The sequence below is a fragment of the Lepisma saccharinum genome, chromosome 4 (assembly GCF_977018435.1).
Source record: "Lepisma saccharinum chromosome 4, izLepSacc3.1, whole genome shotgun sequence".
Classification (NCBI taxonomy): domain Eukaryota; kingdom Metazoa; phylum Arthropoda; class Insecta; order Zygentoma; family Lepismatidae; genus Lepisma; species Lepisma saccharinum.
Window position 1 is genome coordinate 102089531 of NC_139232.1, and position 24915 is coordinate 102114445.

Consider the following 24915-nt stretch of genomic DNA (forward strand, 5'->3'; position numbering starts at 1 on the left):
TAATAATAGTAACAACAATAAATTTGGATTAAAATGGTTTATTTTTAATTACTTTTAATAGTTATTATTGTAAAATTACAATTATAACCGTGGTAATAATTATTTTGTCATCATTATTTCTACTAATTAAGTTTTATCAATGGTCTGCCCTCCTCTACAAATATTTCTGTCGACGCTTCTGCTAATAAGGGATGAGCCGCCCGAAATAATATCCTGACTACCGGCCTGCCTCTGTGGCCGAAGGCATGATAGTATCACCACTAGGGATTATGGGTTCGAGCCCCGGCATTGTTTTCGTTTGTCTCTTTTTCGTCGCGATTAGCCTAGAGAGAAAGAAAAATGGCGCATTTTTTTCAATAAATACATTCATGCCTGAAACAGGATGTCCTTTCAGTTCTTTCACAAAGTCTCCCCCCCCCCTTATTCCATCAGATGGGAACTTCTGGATAAACCTTGAAGCTCACTCTGCCAGTGAGCAAACTGGGAAAAAGCAGACCAGAGATGCACAAAGTGTTGTGATGTCACAACAACTATCTTTGAACTTAATTATCTTGAAGAATATGAGGCCCAGCTCTTTTGAGATAGAGTATGGATTTAAGTCGTGCAAGAGCAGTGATCGAAGCGGAAATCGTTAACTGGGGGTGGGGGTGGGGGGTTTACTTGGGGCTAGCTGGAGGGATGCGTCTACGTTTTAATATATATGGACAATGGGACACCGGGAGGGGGGGGGGTGCTTTTGTGCAGTGACGTGCGGTGATGTCGACACTTGGGGTAGCAATCAGTGGCGTGCCCAAGGAAGGTTGGTGTGGGTCATAATCCACCTCCCCCCCTTTAGGGCCCAGTATTCTTAAAAATAGAACGTCAAAGAAAGGAAAGGATTGCAAAATGAGGAAGGACTACTTAAAAGAAGCAGGTGTTAATCCCACCCACTTTCGAAAATCCAAAACTTGTTGATTTGACTATTAAGCCAGAGATCCCGGGTTCGAACCCCGACCTGGGCATGGGTGTTATTTGTGTTTGTCCCTTCATCAATTTTATCGTACCGTGTTTGTCCCTTCATCAATTTTATCGTACCATCTTGACGATTAGCCAAAAGTGTAGGAAAACCGAAGTAAAACAAACCAAATGAAACAATCAATCAATGATTTGATTTATGCTACTTAGCGTCGCTGTCACATTTGGAAAATCGCTAAGATGGTACAATTCAATTAATGAAGAGACAAACACAAAAAACACCCATGCCGAGGTCGGGGTTCGAACCTGGAACTCCTGGTGTCATAGCGTGCAGTGATAACCACTCCCCCGCGGTTGGTTGATTTGGTGTTTAAGTCCACTTTATGTACATAAAAGCTAATCGGGACTGGACCCACAGTTTAAAGTGGGATCCGAACCACTATGTGCCTCCACCTGGTACCGACCCGGGGCCACTTGCACTCCCTAACGGAGGTCGGCCGACAACAAAGATGAGTGGAAAGCTCTAACTATTCGGATACGTGGGTATCGGTAAAGAAAACTGCGTATTTACTCAGTGGTACGTAAATTTCAATTGGATTTTTGAAACACCATATTTGTATATGATTAACGTTTTTCCAAAAAAAATTGCATTGCTTGATTTCCTTAATTTCTCCATCTCACGATCTCGTTACTCAAGGATCCGGGCTCGAGCCCTGGCCTGTGCATGAGTGTTTCTTTGTAACCACTCTTCATTCGTTTAATTTAATCAACGTTCATCGTCATTGCAGACGTTAGGTAAAGTGGTGGAAAAGCAACACTAAAGAAAGGAAAAAGAAAATACAAATAATTTCCTCCCAGTGCATCTGCAGGGCACTGTGAAATCAGGAGTTCAGAGTTCTCTGTTTATGATTGTCCCTCGTGACTTCCATAAGCACATTAGCTTCTTAACGCGATTAAATGTATACAGCTATAAAAAGTGATGGAAGGTGGCAAAAATTAAATATATTAGAGGGGATGAACAGGTAACACAATATTTTTTTTGTAGTTTCTTCAACAATATTCATTTGGCTTTTTTAGTTCTGGGATACATTTTTCATTCCAAATTATTTTGTTCTTTGTGAGGTACCTTCATCAATTTCATTATATCATCACTCATCCTCATTTTCGCGATAACCAAATATAGCAGAAAGGTGAAGTAAAATAAACCAAACCAACAACAACAATTAGGACGCGCGTTCTCTTGCCCAAATTAATACACTCGTATTTATGACTGTTTAGCTTACCCATTTTATTTATTGGAGGCCAGATTATTAGTATATTTAAATAAAACATTACTAAAACGAGAGCGAGAGAGAGCGTGAGCAAATATTTGTTATTTAATCATTATATATTCCATATTTGAAAAAAAGAAAAGAAACCATAACATTTTTGTTTGCACATAATACAAGTACGTTCCCATTCATATACAAATAAAACTACATCCCATATTATACATACATATTGTACAACGTTTAAGTAAAGGTTGTGTAAATACAGAGAACATAAGTACTGCAGAAAATTTTCCCCTGAGTTCTTTAGAGGATTTACAAAGAAATCGAAGTGAAACGAATCCCCTATCTGTCCTATAGGAGATAGACTGGAGGACCTGAAACCACGGGCTTTCAACCATTGAAGCGGGGGGCGAGGGGCAAGGGAGGTACAGGCAGAAATCTTCCCTTGCCCTTCGGGTGGTTGTCTATACCTGGAACTGCTTAGGCGGAAGAAGAGCCAGCTAGGGTATCCAGCCTTGCAAGCTGATCACATCGAGGGACGAGAAGCGCTTGTAAAGAAGTGTTGCATATGAACTGAGGCTTGAAGACAATACATATTGTGATTTGAAAATAATTAGAGACGTGAGATTGATTGATCTATCTCTGCTAGACTAGCTACTTCTCAGTGCACGTCACTGCTTTTGTGTAATTCTCCCTAGCTGGGGAAATACCATCCTCCCCCACCCCCTCTCTCTTATCATCATCATCATCATCATTTCTCTCTGCAGTGGCGTGCTCAGGATTTTCGAGGGATTATATCTATTTTTTTCTAGCAGTCAGCCCTATATTTTGCTATACTTTCCTGCATTTGACTTTCTCGTAGGAATACGGGAAACGGGAGGGAAAGATATGGCCCCTACCAACCCCCTTTAAGTATGCTACTGCCGTCCCGTTCGCTTGCTCCGGGGTTTGTATTCATTCGAGCACAATATTTTTCGTACTTATTTTTTTGTTCTTGTTTTGGTTCGGTGATTTTTCCTTTGCACGGTTGTTCGTTACGTTATTCGAACATGCCTTTTTTGAGCATCTAGATTCGATGCAGTGAAACGCGTGCCGAAGGATGGCAACACTGCTTGCACGTTGATTGACCCGTCGCATTATACAAGAACGAGAACAGCAGGTAGCAAGCATTACGTAACATGCGAAGCGATATTTCCTTGAGTGAAGGTGCGTCTGCAAGTCAACCATAGGCGTGCGCAAGGGGGGGGGGGCAATTGCCCATTCCCCCCCTAACCATGGACGTTCGCAGATTTTTTCCACGTAGTGACAAGCAAGGGGCATATTACCCCGATAATAGTGCTGCCCCCTCAAAACACCACTTGAGTTTGAGTTGGTTTGAGTTGGTATTTTAAGTCCACTTTATGCACAGTAAGGCTAATCGGGACTGGACCTACAATTTAAAGTGGGATCCTAACCACTTGTGCCTCCACCGGGTATCGAACCCGGGACCCCTTGATTACAAGGCAATGACGCTACCATTGCGCCATGGGAGAGGCCCAAAACACCACTTGAATTTCAAATTATCGCATACTTGCGTCCCCCCATTACATAATAATTCAAGTCAATTGCTATGACTGAAATCAAATTATACGTGTGGAATATATACTTTTAGGTTGATATTCGATTTCGAAGAGGGAGGTGTGGTCATCCTTGCGCCCCCCCCCCTTTTCTAGAGGTTCCATGCTCCTACATTATTATACTTTCAACAAGAAATTTAGTGTAGAGGAATATTATGACTGTTATTAAACGATATTATTGGAGAAAATGAAGTATTTCAAGCCGATGAAAATTCAAAGCAACTACGGTGGAAGGGGGTGCAGTGGCTCAACCACAAGGGGGCAGAGGGGCATTGCTATTTCCCAACCTTGGACGGAAATCAATTCTAAAAAAAAAGAAGGATACTCAAAATGGAATTAGTTTTCACGTCTTTCTTGCATCATTTTTTTCAGACGGCCAGGAGCACCTGCAGGGGGGCAATTGCCCCCTCGACTTCAAATTGTATACAAACAAAAATACATTTCGAAAAATTTTCTTGCTCGCTTCGCTCGCAGTTTCTGCTTTTCTTAGTCGTGTCAAGTTTATAGCCGTAGCTAGGGGGCGGCGGGAGTTGTCCCTGGACGCCGAACAATCAGAAAAATTGTAAAACAGAATGCCATGGCGTCCCGTGAAATTTTTTGCGCCATATTAAATCAATACTGTTTTCAATTTGCAAAAATTTGGATCGAAAAATTTTCTTGCTCGCTTCGCTCGCAATTGCTTTTCTGTGATGCATTGTAAATTACCAGAGAAAAGTAAGGACAATTAAGTACTTCAGACAGTTGCTGCTATAACAGTTTGGTTTGGAGGAAAAGAGCGCGCACATTTCAGAGACAATTACTCGTATATCATTTTTGCTCTTTGATTGTTATGGGGCGGATGAATTGATTATATTCATGTATTTAAATAATATCTTAATACATATATATGTATATACATATACACGCACGCACACATATACCCATCAATGTAATAAAACTAAAACAGTGAGATAAAATTAGGTTTTTCTTTCCCGACTGAACTTTCAAGGCTTTGCCCCCCTCCCCCTAATCAGAGGGTCTGCACATGCCTATGAAGTCAACTAAATTTGAACCTCGCATGAATGCATCGTGTTACGACTATAAAAGCGTTATATCCTCAGTGGCAGAGTGGTCAGCGAACCCATTGGTCAGGGCTTCGAATCATGGTTTAATTATGCTCGTCTCTTTTCACCAATCATCCTCCGGTAACTTTCCGGAAGGAACGAATGGACCTCGTTGAAGGCCAACGAGGTTCTGGCGCCTGGAGTTTGTTTTTTCCGTCATGTCTATGCGCGTTTGCTCATGTCCCTCCATCCTCGTGGTTACGAGTAGCCAGTAATGGGTGAAAAGCTATGTAAAAATAAAGCAACTACGTCAACATTCATCATCATGGTCGCGATAAGCGAAGTAGAGTAACGAAAATAGAAGTGCTCGGTTCAAGATTTTCATAATGGGTATGCCTTTCGAGTTGGTTTTGTGTTTTATCCGGCCCATTTGATGTTCCTTTGGGGAAAGTTGTACCGAGGAAGCTTATGGCTCACACAACTCCATTCCCTTGAGAATATTACGTAGAACACCACTCGGTGTCGGGATGGTAGATAGTAGGGATGGCCAGATCCGGATCCTACCGGATCCGAAATCCGGATCCGGTTGGTTCCGGATCCTTAGGATCCGGATCCTAAAATTTTTCGGATCCGGAATTTTCAGATCCGGATCCGGTACTTTCGGATTCGGATCCAGTACTTTCGGATCCGGATCCCGAATTTTTGGATCCAGATCCGTTTTGCCATCCCACATGCGCTTCTTTGGAAAGTAAGAATGTGTTTTTATAACATATTGTTACCTGCTAATATACATATATATGTAATATACATACATACACACATATATATAGTGTGTGTGCGCGCGTGCGCGATTTGTAATTAAGTAATACACTTACAAGGGAGGTCTAAGTCTCCCCCTCCGATTTCCATGAAACTTGGCAGGTGTATAGAGGGGCCCAAAGGAAGAAATACGTGTTTTTGTGTTTCAGCTAAAAAAAACCGTTTTAAGGGGCAAAATCCCCCTCAAAGTCAAAATGAAGACAAATTGACGCGGGGATCTGACCCCTGTGTGCCACTCTGATTTCCATGAAATTTGGCAGGTGTATAGAGGGGCCCAAAGGAAGAAGTACGTGTTTTTGTGTTTCAGCTAAAAAACTGTTTTAGGGGGAACCACCCCCCTCAAATGTCAAGAAGAGGAGAAATTGAAGTGGGGATCCGACCCCGAAACCACGTAAATATGGCATAGGAAGAAACAGGGGGCATACGGCCTCTCTATACACCTGCCAAATTTCATGGAAATCGGAGGGGAACACAGGGGTCAGATGATCCCCACGTCAATTTGTCCTCATATTGACATTTGAGGCGGGTTTTTCCCCCTAAAACATTTTAGCCGAAACAAAAAAAACATGTATTTCTTCTTTTGGGCCCCTCTATACACCTGCGAAGTTTCATGAAAATCGGAGGGGAACACAGGGGTCAGATCCCCACTTCAATTTGTCCTCATCTTGATATTTGAGAGGAGGTTGCCCCCTAGAACAGATTTTTAGCCGAAACAAAAAAAAAAACACGTATTTCTTCCTTTGGGCCCCTCTATAAATCTGCCAAGTTTCATGGAAATTGGAGGGGGACACAGGGGTGAAATGCCCACTTAAATTTGTCCTCATCTTGACATTTGAGGGGGGTTGCCCCCTAAAACAGTTTTTTAGCCGAAACAAAAAAACACGTATTTCTTCCTTTGGGCCCGTTTATACACACACCTGCTAAGTTTCATGGAAATCGGAGGGGAACACAGGGGTGAAATGCCCACTTAAATTTGTCCTCATCTTGACATTTGAGGGGGGTTTTGCCCCCTAAAACAGTTTTCTAGCCGAAGCAAAAAAAAAACGTATTTCTTCCTTTGGGCCCGTTTATACACACACCTGCCAAGTATCATGGAAATCGGAGGGAGAAACAGGGGTCAGATCCTCACTTCAATTTGTTCTCATCTTGACATTTGAGGGGATTTTGCCCCCTAAAACAGTTTTTAGCTGAAACAGAAAAACACGTATTTCTTCCTTTGGGCCCCTCTATAAATCTGCCAGGTTTCATGGAAATTGGAGGGGGACACAGGGGTGAAATGCCCACTTAAATTTGTCCTCATCTTGACATTTGAGGGAGGTTGCCCCCTAAAACAGTTTTTTAGCCGAAACAAAAAAACACGTATTTCTTCCTTTGGGCCCGTTTATACACACACCTGCTAAGTTTCATGGAAATCGGAGGGGAACACAGGGGTGAAATGCCCACTTAAATTTGTCCTCATCTTGACACTTGAGGGGGGTTTTGCCCCCTAAAACAGTTTTCTAGCCGAAGCAAAAAAAACGTATTTCTTCCTTTGGGCCCGTTTATACACACACCTGCTAAGTTTCATGGAAATCGGAGGGGAACACAGGGGCCAGATCCCCCCTTCAATTTGTCCTCATCTTGACATTTGAGTGGGTTTTGCCGCGTAAAACAGTTTTTTAGCTGAAACAAAAAAAACATGTATTTCTTCCTTTGGGCCCCACTATACACCTGCCAAGTTTCATGGAAATCGGAGGGGGACACAGAGGTCAAATGCCCACTTAAATTTGTCCTCATACTGACATTTGAGGGGGGTTGCCCCATAAAACAGTTTTTAACCGAAACAAAAAAACACGTATTTCTTCCTTTGGGCCCGTTTATACACACACCTGCCAAGTATCATGGAAATCGGAGGGGGAAACAGGGGTCAGATCCTCACTTCAATTTGTCCTCATCTTGACATTTGAGGGGGGTTTTCCCCCTAAAACAGTTTTTTTTTAGCTGAAACAAAAAAACACATATTTCTTCCTTTGGACCTCTTTATACACCTGCCAAGTGTCATGGAAATCAGAGGGGGACACTTAGATAACCTCCCTTGTTAGTGTTACACTTTGTAATTATATAACACTGCATATATTATAATGTTTTATTTTAATTTGTAAAACTGTAACTGTAGAAAAATTGTATAATTTTTGTATAACATTTCTATCTTGTTCTATGTGTTAAAGGTTTCATCCTGGAATGAAATTTCTCACATTTATATGTGTTTCCATTTCCAATACATTCGAATGAATACATATTCGTTTCAATGGCATTTACAAAATCACCTCTGACATTTTATGTTAAACAAGTAAGATTATTTTTGTGCACGAGTGTGTTAGCCGATGCGTAGCAAAGTATTTTAGGAACAACACTTGAAAAAAATTATTGTAGGACTAACTAATGAAAAATTTCTTTGTAATCGCAGATCATAATACCTTTTAAGGTGTGGTAATATTATAATGGGATTGAGATACGAAACTTTCGGATCCGGATCCGAAACTGTCGGATCCAGATCCGTAACTTTTGGATCCGGATCCAGAATTTTCGGATCCGGAGCTTTCGGATCCGGATCCGTTTGGCCATCCCTAGTAGATAGGGGTGGCGTTAGCTCATAGCCACTCGCTTAAGCCCCGTTTCCATTACCACAAATTTGGCATGCGACGCGGCATGTGCCAAGCATTTGTTGAAATGGAAACTGTCTGCAATATGCCGCGGCGCAAGTGCCGGGGACAAAATTGCCCCAAACGATTTTGACGAATAAAATGTGCCGCGGACAATGGAAACAGCCTGCAGCAAGTTCCTGGGGCACGGGCATGCGCACTAGAGTAGCAACAGACGACGCGACTACAATCTCTGGTCCAAGATTTAATAACAATTCAAAATCACTTGCAGTCATTTTTACATAGTTTTCGTATCCAATTTGAAGACGAAAGTCTCTCATCAACGAGTTTTTTTTTTCGCTAGCAAACTTCTAATCCACCATCTAGGTCGTTTTCGCCTCTTTTTTTAGAAGTTTATGGTACGCGCCTGCCTTAACCACAAAACCCGCCATAGCTGTATTGTCCATCTTTACACAAGTTAAATCACCACCAGATTATTACAGTACAAGAGAAGAAGCACTGACTACTCTAAAGCACTGCACGATGCTACACTGCGGTCCTGCACTCCAGTGTTTGTTGCGGGCGTATTTTGCAGAAGTAGTTTTGAATTGGAAACAGTGCACTAAATGACGCGCAACATGCGCCGGCGCATGTTGCGCATCATGAGTCTGGAACTTGTCAGAATGGAAACGTAGCTTTATGCTTAATCTTCATCTGCCGAAAGATACCTAGATAAATGTTAATCTATTCAACTCTTGAATGAATGGCAATACATAATTTAGGTTAAATGACATTAAGACTGCATCGGCAAGGTTAGCATTAGAGAGGAAAGGAATTACCTGTCTCGTGTTCGAAGAAATGATCAATAACTGTCCCAAAGATGAGTCTCACACACACACCCATACTGCCTCTTAAACTGTCTCTTAACTTCTCAACTTCTAGCCCTGTACTCCTATCGCCCTCTCCTTATATTCTCCAAAAGGAATGTTCACCTTTCAAGCCAAAGACCGACTCTCCCCCCAAAACTCTCACCTCCGATCTACCTTCTTTCTCGCTCCTCCCGCCTACTTTCTCTCTACAACTCATCATACTCGAAACATATGTATACTGCTGGCATAAACGCATTCTTTGTACATCCTGCCTTCTAAGAAGGCCAGGGTAGCTCCAGACTGGGAGGTACACTACGATTATTATGTTTGAATAGTAGAAATAAAAATTATTATAAAACAATAACTATTATCAAATCATAAAATAACTAATTTTATTCCAAATGTACCCTACTATAACAAACTGCGGTGCCATGGGCGTCGGCAGGGGGGGTCGATCCCCCTGGAAATTTCCATCTACTTTTGTTCAATTTATGGCAATTTATAAACGAAGCACTTTATTTCACCTGATTTTGCGTCATTGTTTAAAAATTGTCTCGAATTTAGTACGAAACTTTCATAATTTGCAACACTGAAACTCTTGTTAATTTGTAACTTTCACACGTTTTCAAGCTTCTTATACTACTGCGTTTGCTGCTGCTACTGCTACTAATGCTAGAAGTAACTACAGTATTATGTAATCTTGGTTATAACAAATACTATATTATTCATATAATAAACTTATTGGATGCTAAAATAAACTAAACTAAAACTAGTACTGCTACAACTGCTGCTGCTGCTACTAGTAGTAGTAGTAGTAGTAATTAAATTTGAATTTGATTTTAAAATTGTGGGAGCGTCAGCACTTAGGCTATTTTGCTCCCGTCACATTATACGGGGGCCAGCCCCTTATCATTACAAAGAACAACTCTAACGTTGCATAATTAAAAAGCTTAAAATGTTCTGACTTGTTAAAAGCTGAGGCTGTAAACGAGCACTCAGCACACACAAGGACAAAAAACAGGACAATACAAACAAAATTATACTAGCCATGGGGCCAGTCGCCAGAGCCTCGTTAGTCTTCAGTCCAGGGTGTACTAACGTGGAAGTGAGGTTGACATTTGGGTGTACTACGTGTAAGGTCACCCCTTACACCCCTAGTAGTAGTAATAGTAGTAGTAGTAATAATAATAATTTAAAATACCGATAATGCAATAATTTTAAAAATGAAACCCTCTTTAACAAACTTCTGTATATGCCACTGGTCTGTATCAGAATATTTTTGAGGGGAGGGGGTGTCCTCGACATCTTCGAATCGACCCCCCCCCTAGGAAAATTTCTGGCGACGCCCAAGTTCGGGGCCTCCTTGACTATGTGGTGGTATCGTCGTCGCCTTGTAATCAAAGGGCACGTACATTGGACTAAAACATAAACTATGAGAAAACTCTCATAGTATCACTGGGGAGATTCTAGACTAGACTCACTAGATGGGTGAAAACCCAGCACAATTGTTTCACTATTCTTTTGTACATTTAATTCAGTTAATGTACTGAAATGCAAACTTATTCTCTTTTGTAATTGCCTTTTACACGCCTCGTTCAAGAAAAAGCTTTAAAAGTTGAGGCGAATTTTAGTCACAAAATTTATGTTCTGTAGCCTCTCGCATAAAAATTTCAATTTTGGAAAAAGATTCCTTGGATTAAATGGTAGAACATTACACTTACCAAGTTACAGACAACACACCTCTTCATGCTTGAGACACATGCTTTTATGCAGTCTATAAATACAATAGGTGAATTTAAGTAGCAGCCCATTTCTTTTCAATATTTTCAAGAACCAAGACGAGACCGAGACAAGAACAACTTCTCTTGTCTCGTTTCGTTACCATAAAGCTTTTAGGACAGTTTAAAATTTCTGCATACACTTTTTCCACGTTAGGTTGTCCATCCAGAACCTGTTTCTAGTGGGAATTATTATGAAGGTTTTCTCTGGAGGAAAAAGTTGCGCCACGTGGACTTGGGAATCACTCTCAACTTGTTTTATTATACTTATCAAAAGAATATTCTACCTACATTTTCATATCAAATTCCCCCTTCTATACATTTTTCTTAGGAACACTAACAACACGAAAGCTAATGACAGATTGTTAGTAGTGTGTTATATCACTTTACAGTGGTTACGAAAACCAGGAAACGTTACAAATTGCATAATTACACCGTGTGCTGTTATATAATCTTCATTTGGCACCACACTATGGGCTTGTTGCTTGTTTTATTCAGGTGCCCGGTACTATATCGCATCACGTTGATAAATTTAGTACCCAGATTTCTTATTTGTACCTTTAATAGTTTCGGGAATTATCCCAGCATTGAAAAGTAATGTTGACTTAAGAATATTTTTAGACCTTCGCATGTATTCATTTCAGAGATATGGACAAAGGCCAGGCGCGGATCCAGGGGAGGGCGATTGCGCCTCCCAACTGCCAGTTTTTCGGATATGTTATGCCTAATATTTTTTAGAACTTAACTGTTATGTCTTTTATCACCAAGATTAACAGGCTCTAGAGTATTGTTAAAGTATTCTTAAAGTTTGATTTAAGTCCACTTTATCCTCATTACAGGCTAATTGGGTCCAAACCACTGTGAAATATACCTTCAAAGGGAGATCGAACCAGATAACCCTGAAGAGAATAGGATTTCCATTGATTCATTGATTGATTTTGAAATTTTGGGTCCGTCAGCTATTTTGCACCCGTCACATGACACGGGATCCAGCTTCCTAGCATAACTAAAAAAGAACTGATATAACATAACTATAATGTCGGAGGACTAAAATATTCCTATGGTTAAAAGCTGAGGCTGTAAAGGGGGACTTAGTACACACAAGGACAAAAACAGGACAACACATACACAGCCCTACAGAGAATTATACTGGCCATAGTCCAGACGCCAAAGCCTCCTTAGTCTGTAAAATGCAGTCCAGGGTTTCGTGGAAGTGTGCTTGACATTTTCGTGTACTACGTGAAAGGATCGCCTCTTACGCCCCGAATAGGTTTTTGTTTTATTTGTTTATTCACTTTACTCTTCATATCTGATCGTTCAGTTTATCGTGGCAATTGGAGGAATTATGATATATAATAATAATATATATTCTAGTTCTGGACCCACTATCATGTACTGTTGGCAGTGCAAGTGTAGGTTAGAATTGATTCTCGGAGAGGTTTATAGATGCCCGGCTGAAATTCGCCCCTACCATCTCTAACGTCTGGATGCGCCACTGACAAAGATCTCTTTAGATCTCTCACAATTAGACAGACAGACCAAGATGTTGCTTGAGTTAATATTTGACATCTAGAATTTTCCATCTGGGGATATAAGTTCATATTTATGGGGCTAAGAGTAAATTTAGAGCTAAATTGACCGTAAATTAACTTTTCGTGAGAAAATTGTAGGGTGTGTCTGGGGAATGTAGATATATCACTGTTTGGCAGGTCCATATCAGTCCACAAAATTTCGTCATTGTAAAAACTAATTTCAGATTTGACACACGCGTTCGGTTTTCATTATTAATATCCTAAACCCAGTATAGGTTGAGAGACACTGAAAATTCATCTATTTCGAAACGTTCTGACAAATAAATAACCAAGGTTGCATGATGGCGCCATCTTTATGACACATGGCAAGGACACGAACGTCTGTTCAATGTTGGTAAAAGAGCGTGGGAAAGGTTACAGAAGCTGAATGAAGGAAATGCGAAGACCGAGACTTACAACAGGCATAGGAATTGAAAATGCACAGCGAATCAAGGCAATTATGAAAGATAAAATCAGGAATCTAAAAATTCCCCTTGCATGCAGTGGTGTATTTGCAATTTAATTTCTGGGACTAACTTCTTTTCACGGTGGTGCTCCCGTCTGCACCTACAAGATTGCATTGCAGTTTTGTTGTAGAACATTCAAAATGTGCAGTATTTTTTTCAAAATAAGAATTCTTACGTCGACAATGCACATTGTTACCTCGGAAGGTGTCCATAATTCCAATTGTTGTGTTGGCAGGTGGCGATAATGCCAATTGTTGCGTCGGCAGGTGGCCTGACAATGCGAATTGTTACGTCGACGGGTGTCGACAATGCGAATCGTTACGTCGACGGGTGTCGACAATGCGAATCGTTACGTCGACGGGTGTCGACAATGCGAATCGTTACGTCGACGGGTGTCGACAATGCGAATCGTTACGTCGACGGGTGTCGACAATGCGAATCGTTACGTCGACGGGTGTCGACAATGCGAATCGTTACGTCGACAGGTGGCGACAATGCCAATCCTTACGTCGACAGGTGTCGACAATGCCAATCCTTACGTCGACGGGTGGCGACAATGCCAATCCTTACGTCGACGGGTGGCGACAATGCCAATCCTTACGTCGACGGGTGGCGACAATGCCAATCCTTACGTCGACAGGTGGCGACAATGCCAATCCTTACGTCGACAGGTGGCGACAATGCCAATCCTTACGTCGACAGGTGGCGACAATGCCAATCCTTACGTCGACAGGTGGCGACAATGCCAATCCTTACGTCGACAGGTGGCGACAATGCCAATCCTTACGTCGACAACGACGATTACGAGACCAAGAAATGCGGACAAATCAGAGGACATATTTACATATAATTGTGCAATTATTAATTGTTTATCTATTATCGAATCAAATGGTTTGGAAATACCATAGATTGCTGAAATCATTATGTAAGCAAAATCCAAACTAAAAACATGTTCTAATTATTTCAGCATCAATCAGAAATAGTTGACATATACTACTCATTGAATGATCGAATGGAACCGTTGTTTTAAAATGTAAGTGTATCTGCAAATAGTATATATTCATTAAATCGTCGCAATTCACTGATAAAATGTCAACGAAATGATAGAAAGTGTTATGAGATATTACGATTTTAACAATTTCAGTCTTATGTAATTCACGAGAAGAGTGTTTGTTATAGGCCCAGTGCATTTCCTGGTATAGATACTCCAAGTGGCCGCCTACTGCCAGCTGTAGTTGATCCCGCCTTTCTCGTGGCTCTCAATCACGGAAGATGAGCGAGATATATCTACATCTTTACTCTTTGTATATGTACACAACATACAGTAACGCAATTAGACTTCCGTTCTTTCCTGGTGATTGTGAAAGTCTTTCAGCGCTTTACCAGCATTGCTGCTCCTGTCTATAACCACCCGTGTTGGTAACTGGCTCATGACCACGTGCAACCAGTATTGGCCTGTTGTCAGTTTGCTTTTTAGTCTCACTTTTATGCTCAGATAGGCTAATCGGGACCGGACCTGCTGTTTCAACTCAAGGGGATCCGAACCTCTGTACCTCCACCGGAAATTGAACCCGGGACGCCTTGGTTGCATATTGACAGTGTTGTCAGTACGCCATCGGGAACACAGTAAGCTTGATCTTATCCATGACGTTTGGAAATAAAGATATAGCTTTTTTTTGTAAGTTTCTGACCAGAAAACTAAATGTACTAACCGTGAAAGTGTGTTGCATACATGCAGAATATGGTACGCATATTGTGGAGGGTTCATAGGAATGAGGCTTCGAAGAGCAAAACTTTAAGAAATGATGCACTCTATGCGCTGTGGAAATTTGTATTGCACGGTGACACCTTACACGCACATCTTTTAGGGATATTTCAGACCCACCTGCCCTAAATACTCGTACTGTTTCAGCCTATCGACACTTGACTCTCCATATTCCCATTGTCTACATACCCATTCTTAAATACCATTATTTTGGTCTTCTTGATATTTACTCGCATAGCCCACTTCCCGCAATATCCATGTAATGTGTCTAGACCGTTCTGTAGACCCGCTGTTCGTGTTCGAAATCAGTACCAGGTCGTCTGCGTACAATCGAAGCGGTACCTTTATGTCGGATATCGTTGGTGGATCCGTGTCCCTCTGCGCTATTTCCTCCACGATATCGTTGTTGTTTCGGTCGAGGAGTGGAATGTACGGTAGGCACTATGATTGAATATTGTCCATCTTTTTTTGTGTAATATAAATATCTGTATCGTCAAACGTAGTATGGAGTGTGTAATAAGGGATGATTTCAGTAGCAGTGAATTAACACTTCAAGTGATAGTTTAAAAGATATAGAAAAATGTAGTATGTATGTGTTATTTCTAAACTTTATGTAACTAAATGACCCCCTCCCCACCACACACATAATTTACCTTCATTTAACACTGTTAAACTTTTGAAAAATTGACTTGATTTACAAAGCCCCCCTGATAACCCGTGAGCCCCCCCTGGAGATCAATTCTGGCTACGGGCCTGACTCCAGCACTAGAGCGGGTTTTGCCGCCAGAACAAAACGCAAGAACGACGCATTTTCAGAACAAGACAAAAACTGGCTGAAACTATAATAGTTACGCAACATTACTTCGGCTCTTTAAGCCATCATTCTGGTTTCTTCTCGAGCACAAAGCTATATAATTAGTCAGCAACTGAAGCTATTATATTCACAGGGAAGGATATTACATGTTGAATTTCGTCACGTACAGCCTTGAGAGAAAGGTTTCCATAAAAGTAACCTAAGGTCTTTGGATTTTTGCCTTGTAATGCAAAAAAACTTTAGTGTTATTAGAAGTACGGTCGTGAAACGTAGGTCCACACTAAAAGAGCAACATAAATTCTTTTTCGAAAATAAAATCACTGGGAAAATATTTTAGATAAAGAAATAGGCGAGTGGAGACGGTTATGTAATATTGAAATGCACATAGATCTTCGAATAATAAAGAAACCCTTGTACATGGTATGTAAGAGGGAAGAAGAGTACACGGAAGCAAGTTGCGAAAAAAACAAACATGGAATAACTTTCGTAGGATTTATATGCCATAAACAATGTAGCTATGTGTATTTTCGAAAGTATTTGGGGCTTTGATCACTCAAAAGCTCTCCCTCAGTTGGTTCTTTTCGGTAAACTTAGTGGTAAGAAACTCTTTTGGAAGGTCCAGACGAAGATGAACCTGAAAGAAATTGGCAAGAATGGTCAAGAGTGTGTTGATCTTGCCCAGGATATGGACAAATGTCTGTCGGCCTGTCTATCCAATTGTCTCCATGGACGTCCGGAAAGGGAGCAAGGGGGACTATATTTCACACATACACTAATTCCATTTCAGTCAGTATTTTTTTGTTAATTTTTATAAAGATGTTGCAAGAACAAGAAAACTTCAAACTGAAGGAGCGTTTTTTTTGAGGGAGGCAACATTATTAAAGGGGGATATATGCCTCGTTTAACCTCCCCTGGAAAAAATACCTTAAGGATTTTTCCATGGAAAAAATCCTAAGGACATCCATGCCTCTCCTATACTCTTCACTTAGTTTGTCTCCATGATCACTCTCCACAGACAGAGCAGTTAGAACAACACAGGAACACTAGTCCTATTATAATTTAGTTTATTCAAAAGAGCTTACCGGTAATTGGGTGTAAATTTACAATTGTAGTGTGGGCATTAATGGTGCATGTCCATCACCACAGGATATCGTATGCTGGAGGCCCGAGTATAATTCTTTGAGTTGCTGTTTTAAGTCCACTTTATGCACAGTAAGGCTAATCGGGACTGGACCTACAGTTTAAAGTGGAATCCGAACCACTTGTGCCTCCACCGGGTATCGAACCCGGGACCCCTTGCTTGCAAGGCAATGACGCTACCACTGCGCCATGGGGGAGGCCCCGAGTATAATTCATACTACGATATAGTTTCCTTCATGTGTTACTATTAGTACTATTAGATGAACATTGGGAGCGTGAGGCCTATAAGAGAGGGGATGTCAAAGCACTCCGGAACGAGCATGTTAGCGGCCAAACATATTGTCTTGGCACAATCAACCTTTGCTACACGAGAACTTGGCGTAATTGTATGTAAATATCACGCACATTTACGAGGGGAACAATGCTGAATATTTATACACTTATTTGGCTCATTTTTAAGTGCAGACATATAAATATGGATAGAATAATTTAAGGAAGTTCTTTCTGAAATAACTTCGGTACCGCCAATACGCATGCTAAACACATGCAAAGATTACTTAACATTTGCCAGGACATACTGAAGCAAAAGTCTCACATGATTCCAGCATATTGAATCCAGGAGTGTAGTGGTTCTCATAAATCCCCATAATTGTCTTATTCTGCCTTTCCTGTCTACATATTTCACCGTATAATCGTCGCAGATTTTGTGCCAAATATTTTTGCGAAAAAGTGAGGGCGCGGGCATCACGTGAAGCTTTTCTTAAAACAATGTTTTGCTGGTATTTAAGAATCATTTAAACTATCTATGGTGCAAGATTAGGATGAACGGAATACTCGTGAGTATATGTTAAAATTGAATAGTACAAATCGATGCACATCATTCGTGACAGCGAAGATTTTCCTGTCTGAAGAAGAAAGTTAACATATTAGTTGTTATTGATTTGTGCATTATAGTCGGAATATTACACTTGAGAAAATTTACAACAGTCTGTGTCCGAAGATTCTGCGCTCTTATTATTGGTTCTGTTATCTGATGCGCCAATGCGATGATTACGCGATGAAAGCTTGTGCACCAATATTTGGATTAAGAAAAACAGGGTGGGACGATAATGCGGTAAAATATAGTATCTCCCTCAAAATCATCTCTCCAGGGATAAATACTTCAAACCAGAAGGAGGGATGCAAGTAATGAGGGGTATCGTCTCATACCCTCTACAAATACAACAGATCACGACAGAGATATACGGCGATATATTTTAAGTATTCCTACACCACAGACCTTAGAACTACCCGTGCTGTAGCTCGGACAATGTTTTTAGACGCAATATTATTAATTATGTAATACACTAGAAACATTCTCGATCACATGTATACAGGGCTCGAACAGAGAGGGAATGCGGGGTATGGTATCCCCTCAGATAGCAAATGTTCGCAAAGCATGGGAGTATCCCTCAGCTAACCCCAAGGCTCGACTAAACATTCCCCCAGATAACATTTTCCACTTCAAGCATTGTGTGTAATTAATTTAAAAATAATGAAGTTTTTAAAATTGTCAACGTGCGGCTTCAAGGACAGGTATGCACGTGCTGCTTTCCTCAGCAACGTTTTACACGCCATCTCTGACCACAACACTCATGTTCTTTCCGTTGTTGGAAAACATAAAGAACAAAAAATGCATATAAAATAAGACACGATAAAGGTGATTGAAAAAAAAATATGATTATGCGCGAAATTCCCGGATCCACTATTAATACAATGGTTCCCAAGGTTATACCACAGATAAGGGTATATACCCTTATCTGTGGTTATACTTTGACCTTGACTATTCTCACAGAAGGCTCCCTGAAGGCTCTGTCTGTCATTTTCATAAGAGATGTGGATGTGCTTGAAGTATTTATCGCGTGCATTGATCGCCAGAGCTCAAAGGAGAAATCTTGAGGCGCTAATTGCGGTATATCGTGAGGAAAAGACCGTAAGGCTTAAAAGTCAAACAGAATTGGCAATTTACAAGCTCCTCGGTACATCTTTTGAAACTATATTATTGCAAGCTATGAGAACATGACACCTGAATCCATAGCCATGTATATTCCTTCCGCAGCCTCAACTATACTAGAGACGGTACTAAATCCTTAGAAACTTGTCGAGGGCAAATCGAGAACGAGACGAGACTTGAAGTTCGAGACTTCCGGTCTCGTTCGACAGTTTGGTAAATTTATATTTTATGATAATTGAAAACGAAATTACTTTAATATGAAACTTATTCAGACATAACAAGAGCATATCTACTCATTATTCATAGAGCTCATATGTTTGGTTTATTGTGATTCGTAATTGACGGGGTTTATCCAAAATTTCCCACCTAGGGGTGTAAGGGTAAATTTAGAGCCAAAATGAACATCAATTGTGCATTTGTGACAATTTTTCGGTGAGTTTTGAGGAAAATTTGGGGGAAAAGGGATGTTAGGGTGCGTGGATAAATCGCTGGTAATCGAATATAGACAGAGAGGGAAACTGAGAGGAAACATTTGTTAAGATCTTATGATAATAATTACGTTATAAGGAGGGAGAACATGAAGATGCATGTTACTTTTCAAGAGGTACATCTCTCACACACAACTCTACACAAAGAAAACATTGTTTTTAAAAAGTTCATAAATACGACCCTTGCTTCCAACCACAACATGCGAATGTTTAAAAAAAAATCCTTCGTAGCGCCATAGCGTGACAAAACAACTGCTTCCAAATGAGCTGAAAAATAGGCCAAGAAAGAGCTGAGTGTAAACTTCGAATCACTGCACTTTTTTTTAAAAAAAAATGTTCTACTTGAAGCGGCAAGACAAAAGAAAGTTCTTGAACCAACTCTGAGATGCAAATGTAGTGACAATTACGCTATTCCATTGCAAATTGCATTGGTAAATGCATTTCACGTTACTGCACTTCGGTCTAGACCTGTTGTAAGACAATACTTGCTTGCAAGTGTGGTAACTGTTGCTTTCACATTTCCACTCTTAACCTTTTCTGTATGTGTTTACATGAAATTGATGACAGTTGAATTAATTGTACTGGAGATACACTAAAGAATTATATAGGGAATAGTGCAGTGGATATAACCACATAGCGAGGCACTCGGAAGCAAAAGCATCTTGAAAAACAAGCCTCCTGTATCGTGAATTACTTCTTGAATTTTACCATTATCTGGCATGTCTTCCAAAATATATAAATTATAACTATGAATTTTAAGCTGTGTTTTAATTATTACACATCAGTCAATTTTCTCCTGTGTGTGCATTGCTGTTTACGGGGAATTCTAATAGTATGTTTTAATTATTACACAACAGTCAATTTTCTCCTGTGTGTACATCGCTGTTTTACGGGGAATTCTAATAGTATGTTTCCTGAAAAATACTAGAGATAGAATAACGCTGAAAATTATAGAGTAACTCAACAAAGGTACTGAAACATTCATATGTTGGGCAGTTTATTCAAGTCAATTATGTCGGCGGATTAGAGCAAAATATGCACTTCTACGAAAAATTTGAAACTTAAAATGATAGTTTTAAATCCCTATAAATTTTATGTTAGCTGAATAATTCTATCTCTACCTGGTCATATTCCGCGTAACTTGTCATCTTATGTACTTACGATCGTTCGTATTTTGAAGTAATAGACCTACTTCCTTGACCTTTCTTTTTATTGCACACTTTAAAGTATACCTTTCGCTCTGTAATGTTGTTATGGAATAAGTAACGCTTTCAAACGTGTTCTTTAGATTCATTCCAAGTGTCCTTGGTTTTGCCCTTGCACATTTCACGGAACCGCATCCTATTGTGTCACAGTTTAACACAGTTAATCCTTGGTTTAATATTTACCACAGACTAAATTCACAAAGAATTCTTCCAAGATCATCACAATTTATGTTATTTTTCCATGCCTAGCCGACTCTTGTATGGTTTAACTGAAAATGTCTATTCAAGTACAGACATCTCGTGTCGCGTGTGATTTTTGTGCCACATTCGCGGATAGAAGTGCAATAAAGTATTCATTTGCGATAAAAATCACGCCATATTTTTTATGTCACTGAATGTTGGTTTGGTGTGATCTTAAACATTGAAATCAGATAGAATTGCTCTTTTGTATGAATAGAGTTTGAATAGAAACTAAAATTATTGATGAACTTGTTTCCCACCTTTTCAAAGCAGATCCTTGTCTGTAAATTTCAAATTTTCACTTCAACTGAAAACCATTCAAAAGTATGCCAAATGATGATGACCCTTCAATATCGTTCAAGTCTCAATGATCTATTACCTAACATCGCTGAGTTAGGTTTCGTTAAGGTCAGACGACTTAAGGGACTCACCGTACAACAAAGAGGCATTTGTGTGTGTGAACAAACATTACTAATAACACCTACTCTATCTTCATTGGATTTTCAAACAATTTCTTCCGCTTAAGTTGAAAAGATATGTAAGGGGCCATGGATCCCATGTTCAAGGGTGTTAAGTCAATCGTCATTCCTGGCGATTTTGTAAGACCACTTACTATCTATAATTCCATTGACTTGTGTATTTAGCGAGTTGAAATAGTCTGCGTATTTGCGTAAATTAGAGAATGCAGTTCAGTTTGTCACCAAGATACAGACACAGTTTATTTTTCTCGTTATTAATTCTCAAGGACACACACAGCGGAATGTTAAAATGAAAGCAAGCTGCAGACGTGCTGATCATTCAGGAAAATAGATTCTACTTTGAAATCTCGAAATGTTCAGTTTGGAATTGTACAAACTCAAATAGGAAACGGGCGTGTGTGTGTTCAATGGAACTTGACACAAGCGAACGATTTTATTCACAAGGGTATTGGAAACGGCTCAATTGACTTCCTTTTTTAAACGAATTAGCATTGCGCTGCTGGCTTTCGTGCAGGAAATGATGTACCATTAAAACTTAGCCTGAAAAACATTCATGTCATTTCTTTTCTGTCACTCAGTCAGATGTAGGAACGTAAATGGGATTCCTATCTTATTATACCGGGTGTTCCAGAAGTCTTTCCCTGATTACCAACTTTATTCATATCCGCTATATACAATGTCAGTGGCGTGGCGTGGGATTTTTAAAAGTGTTACCGGTTATCAGTAGGACATTTAAGGGAGGAGCCGTAAGACTTGGGCGCCTCCCCACCTCATGCCCCCCCCCCCCCAATGTATTCCAAGTAGTTCATATAATATTAATCTGGTACGTCTGCAATTCAATACTAGATTTTGGTAAAGTTATTAATCAGGAAAAAAATGTTGACTTATGGACTGAAGTGAAATCGCAAACATTGGTTGTTGACACAATAATACGTAATTTGATACTTACAGAAACATCGAGGGCTACTTATAGAGCAGATCAATCCGACGACTCTTCTTTGAAAATAGTTATATGATGCTGTGGTCCCGGGTTCGAATCCTGGCTTGGGCATGGACGTTTGTGATGTCTATTCATCAATTTCATCATATCATCACTCATCCCCATCTTCGCAAATTAGCCAAAAGTGGCACAAGCGAAGCAAAATCAATCAAATAAAATCAAAAAAGTTCTATGATGCTGTCATAAAGTGAAGTTTTTCATTTGAATTTGAATTTTTGGGTGCGTCATGGTTATGGTCCTTGTTATCCACACCTGAATTCCACACCTTTTTTTCACCTGAAAATAGAGTACATGGCCAACAAAACAGTTTCGACAACTGCGCACATCCACATAACCACGGATAGTCGTTATACCACGAAACATTGAAATGTCGGTCATATCCAGCAGACGACTTGGTTTTTAAATCGTTCAAAATAGGCTTTGGCCTCCCTTTCCCCACAATTTCGCTTTTTTCTGCAAAAGAACGAACCGAAAGATTGCTTCAAAATATCTTCTATCGCACAATTACACACACTGTTCAGATAGGATGAACCCGCCATCTCGGAACTCTGAGCAAGCTCCATTCTGCTTGTTAATTAATTGATAATGCCCGAAAACAACATAAAGACGAAAGACACCACTCACAAAACTCGCACTGCACAGTCCCTCCCTCAAACCGTTGTTTACTTTTGTAACACGTGAAGCACCTCCTTGCGCCCTCCCCTCTCAGCATCGGCGCTTCCCCAATATTTCCTTCGGAACCTGCAAGAAGTCTAGTTCTACTACTGTTGCCATCTTAGTTCTTTTGAAACCAGATTTGCCCAAATGGCGAAACTTTTCGTTTCAAATAAGACGTATGTAGAGTAGATGTAGTCTTCATCTGTTTCCTAACTACTCCCACTCCCATGTTTCGCTAAATCCACTGAAATCTCATTTCTGACACCACTACTATTTCGTATATTTTACGTTCCTTACTACCTTTAAGGCTTTCGCTTTGTATGATAATCGTAATCGTGACTATGAGAATGCATGGTGAATTATTGAAATAAAATTATTATTATTTTGTGTATGTAATTATTAATTTTTATAATTATGTAAGTAAAAGAATAACAACAAACATTGAAATAACCATTTCTTGCTGAGGATTCGAACCTGCGACACCTGACACTTCAGAGCGTGCTAAGATAACAACCGGGAAAATATGCTTGTAAGTAATGTTTTCACCCAAAAACAGTTCTACCACCTCAAAAACATTGCTTCAATCCGAAATTATCGCATTCCTGCGACAACGTATGTCAATCTCAATCGGCCCTTTCAACAATTATCACAAATTCCTGTAACCGAAATAATATTATATGTGTGAAATATATGTAGAATTTTAGGTTGACATTTTTAGAAGGACAGCGGACCCCTTGACCATACCCATCCCTCTCCCGTCCTTCTCGCCCATGATGTCGAAGAAGGACAAAGAGGACTTTCGTAATCGCTGATATTTAGAGTAAATGCAAAATATCACTTGGTAGTTTGCTTTTCCCCCAGTGCGATTTGTTTTTTAAAATTTTGATTTGGCGATGTAAGTCCACTCATGCACAGTAATGTTAATCGGGACAGTTTAAAGTGGGATCCAAACCACTTGTGCCTCCACCGGGTATCGAACCCGGGATCCCTTGATTACAAGGCGGCGACGCTACCACTGCTCCATCGTTCCCCAGTGTGACTGGACACCTTCAGAGTAAGAGACCCGATTAGGTGCCTTAGCTCTTTCTGTCAATTGAATATGGCAACACTGATCTGTATCCGGTAAGGATCACCGGCAACTGCGGTGGCTAAACAGTCATGCCAATAACCCGCCTCCTCCTCCCGCAGTAACAGTCTTTGCCGCAACGCGAAGTCTTCCTTGCGTGGGCTCAGGGCCCTTTCCTCATGTTGCCTGAGGAGGGTACCGGATCAGTCCTCCTCTTCTCTTTTGCCGGTGTCAGAAAAAATGTCAGTCTGCAATGTTTACTTTACGACAATATTACCACTTTATGTACGTAATAATATTTTAAGACAGGTTCTTCAATTCTTTATATTTTGGTGTTACCTACGGTAACAGCGGCTACATGCACGCCACGCCTCTGTACAATGTAGAGATGTGAAAGTGATGCCAAAATGTTGGAAAACTAACCAAGTTTTTTTGTTCCAGGTTTAAGTAACTTGGCTGTAGTGTAGCAGTGTCAGGAAACCGGAAATGTTCACAAATCAGTAAAAATCTCAGTGTGTCCCCTGGTATCATTAGGCAACACTTTTTTTTACTACGACGACGCTACTACGTTTGAAATTTAAATGTTCGGTCATCAGCTAAGGGTATTCACGGAATTTACTTCAAATTATTTAAGAGTAAAATATTGCAAAAGATTCTGTTTGTACATTTTAAGAGGCAGACATTTTATACTAGTAACTACTCCTGAAGTACCGGGATATCATATAAAAACATATACCCTTCCTCCTCAATTAAAATCAAATGCCAAACTCGCCCCCCCCCCCCCCCCCCGTCACCTGCCTTCAAATATCGCCCTGCGTATATGATAGGAATAAAAATACATTTGGAACATTCCAAGAGAAACGAGCTTGAGAACCACATCTTCCCTTTCAGGAAAATAGTGCACTAATGATTTGATTTATTTGTTTTATTTTAATTCACTTTTCTGCCACTTTTGGCTAATCGCGAAGATGAGGACGAATTGTGCTAGGATGGAATGGATGAATGGACGATCACAAACACAAATGGATAGCACATAACACAAGTTCTACAGGATTATAA

The 24915-nt window shown here is 40.2% G+C and overlaps 1 protein-coding gene and 1 non-coding gene across 4 annotated transcripts in view; both read right to left on the reverse strand.

Annotated features, from left to right (window-relative positions):
- Nucleotides 1–24915, reverse strand: part of LOC145986682 (putative fatty acyl-CoA reductase CG8306) — a 113242-nt gene that overhangs the window by 42436 nt on the left and 45891 nt on the right. Inside the window, exon 1 of one of the 3 annotated variants that reach the window (XM_083120988.1) lies at nucleotides 20371–20512. The exons of 1 other annotated variant lie outside the window; for it this stretch is intronic. The gene's annotated coding sequence lies outside the window, so the exon portion shown is untranslated. Of the gene's footprint in view, nucleotides 1–20330; nucleotides 20513–24915 lie in introns of those variants that run through there. One more of the 3 variants, XM_083120989.1, reaches the window with a different exon arrangement.
- Nucleotides 16854–16928, reverse strand: TRNAA-UGC (transfer RNA alanine (anticodon UGC)). The gene has a single exon. It is a non-coding gene; the product is annotated as a tRNA-Ala (tRNA).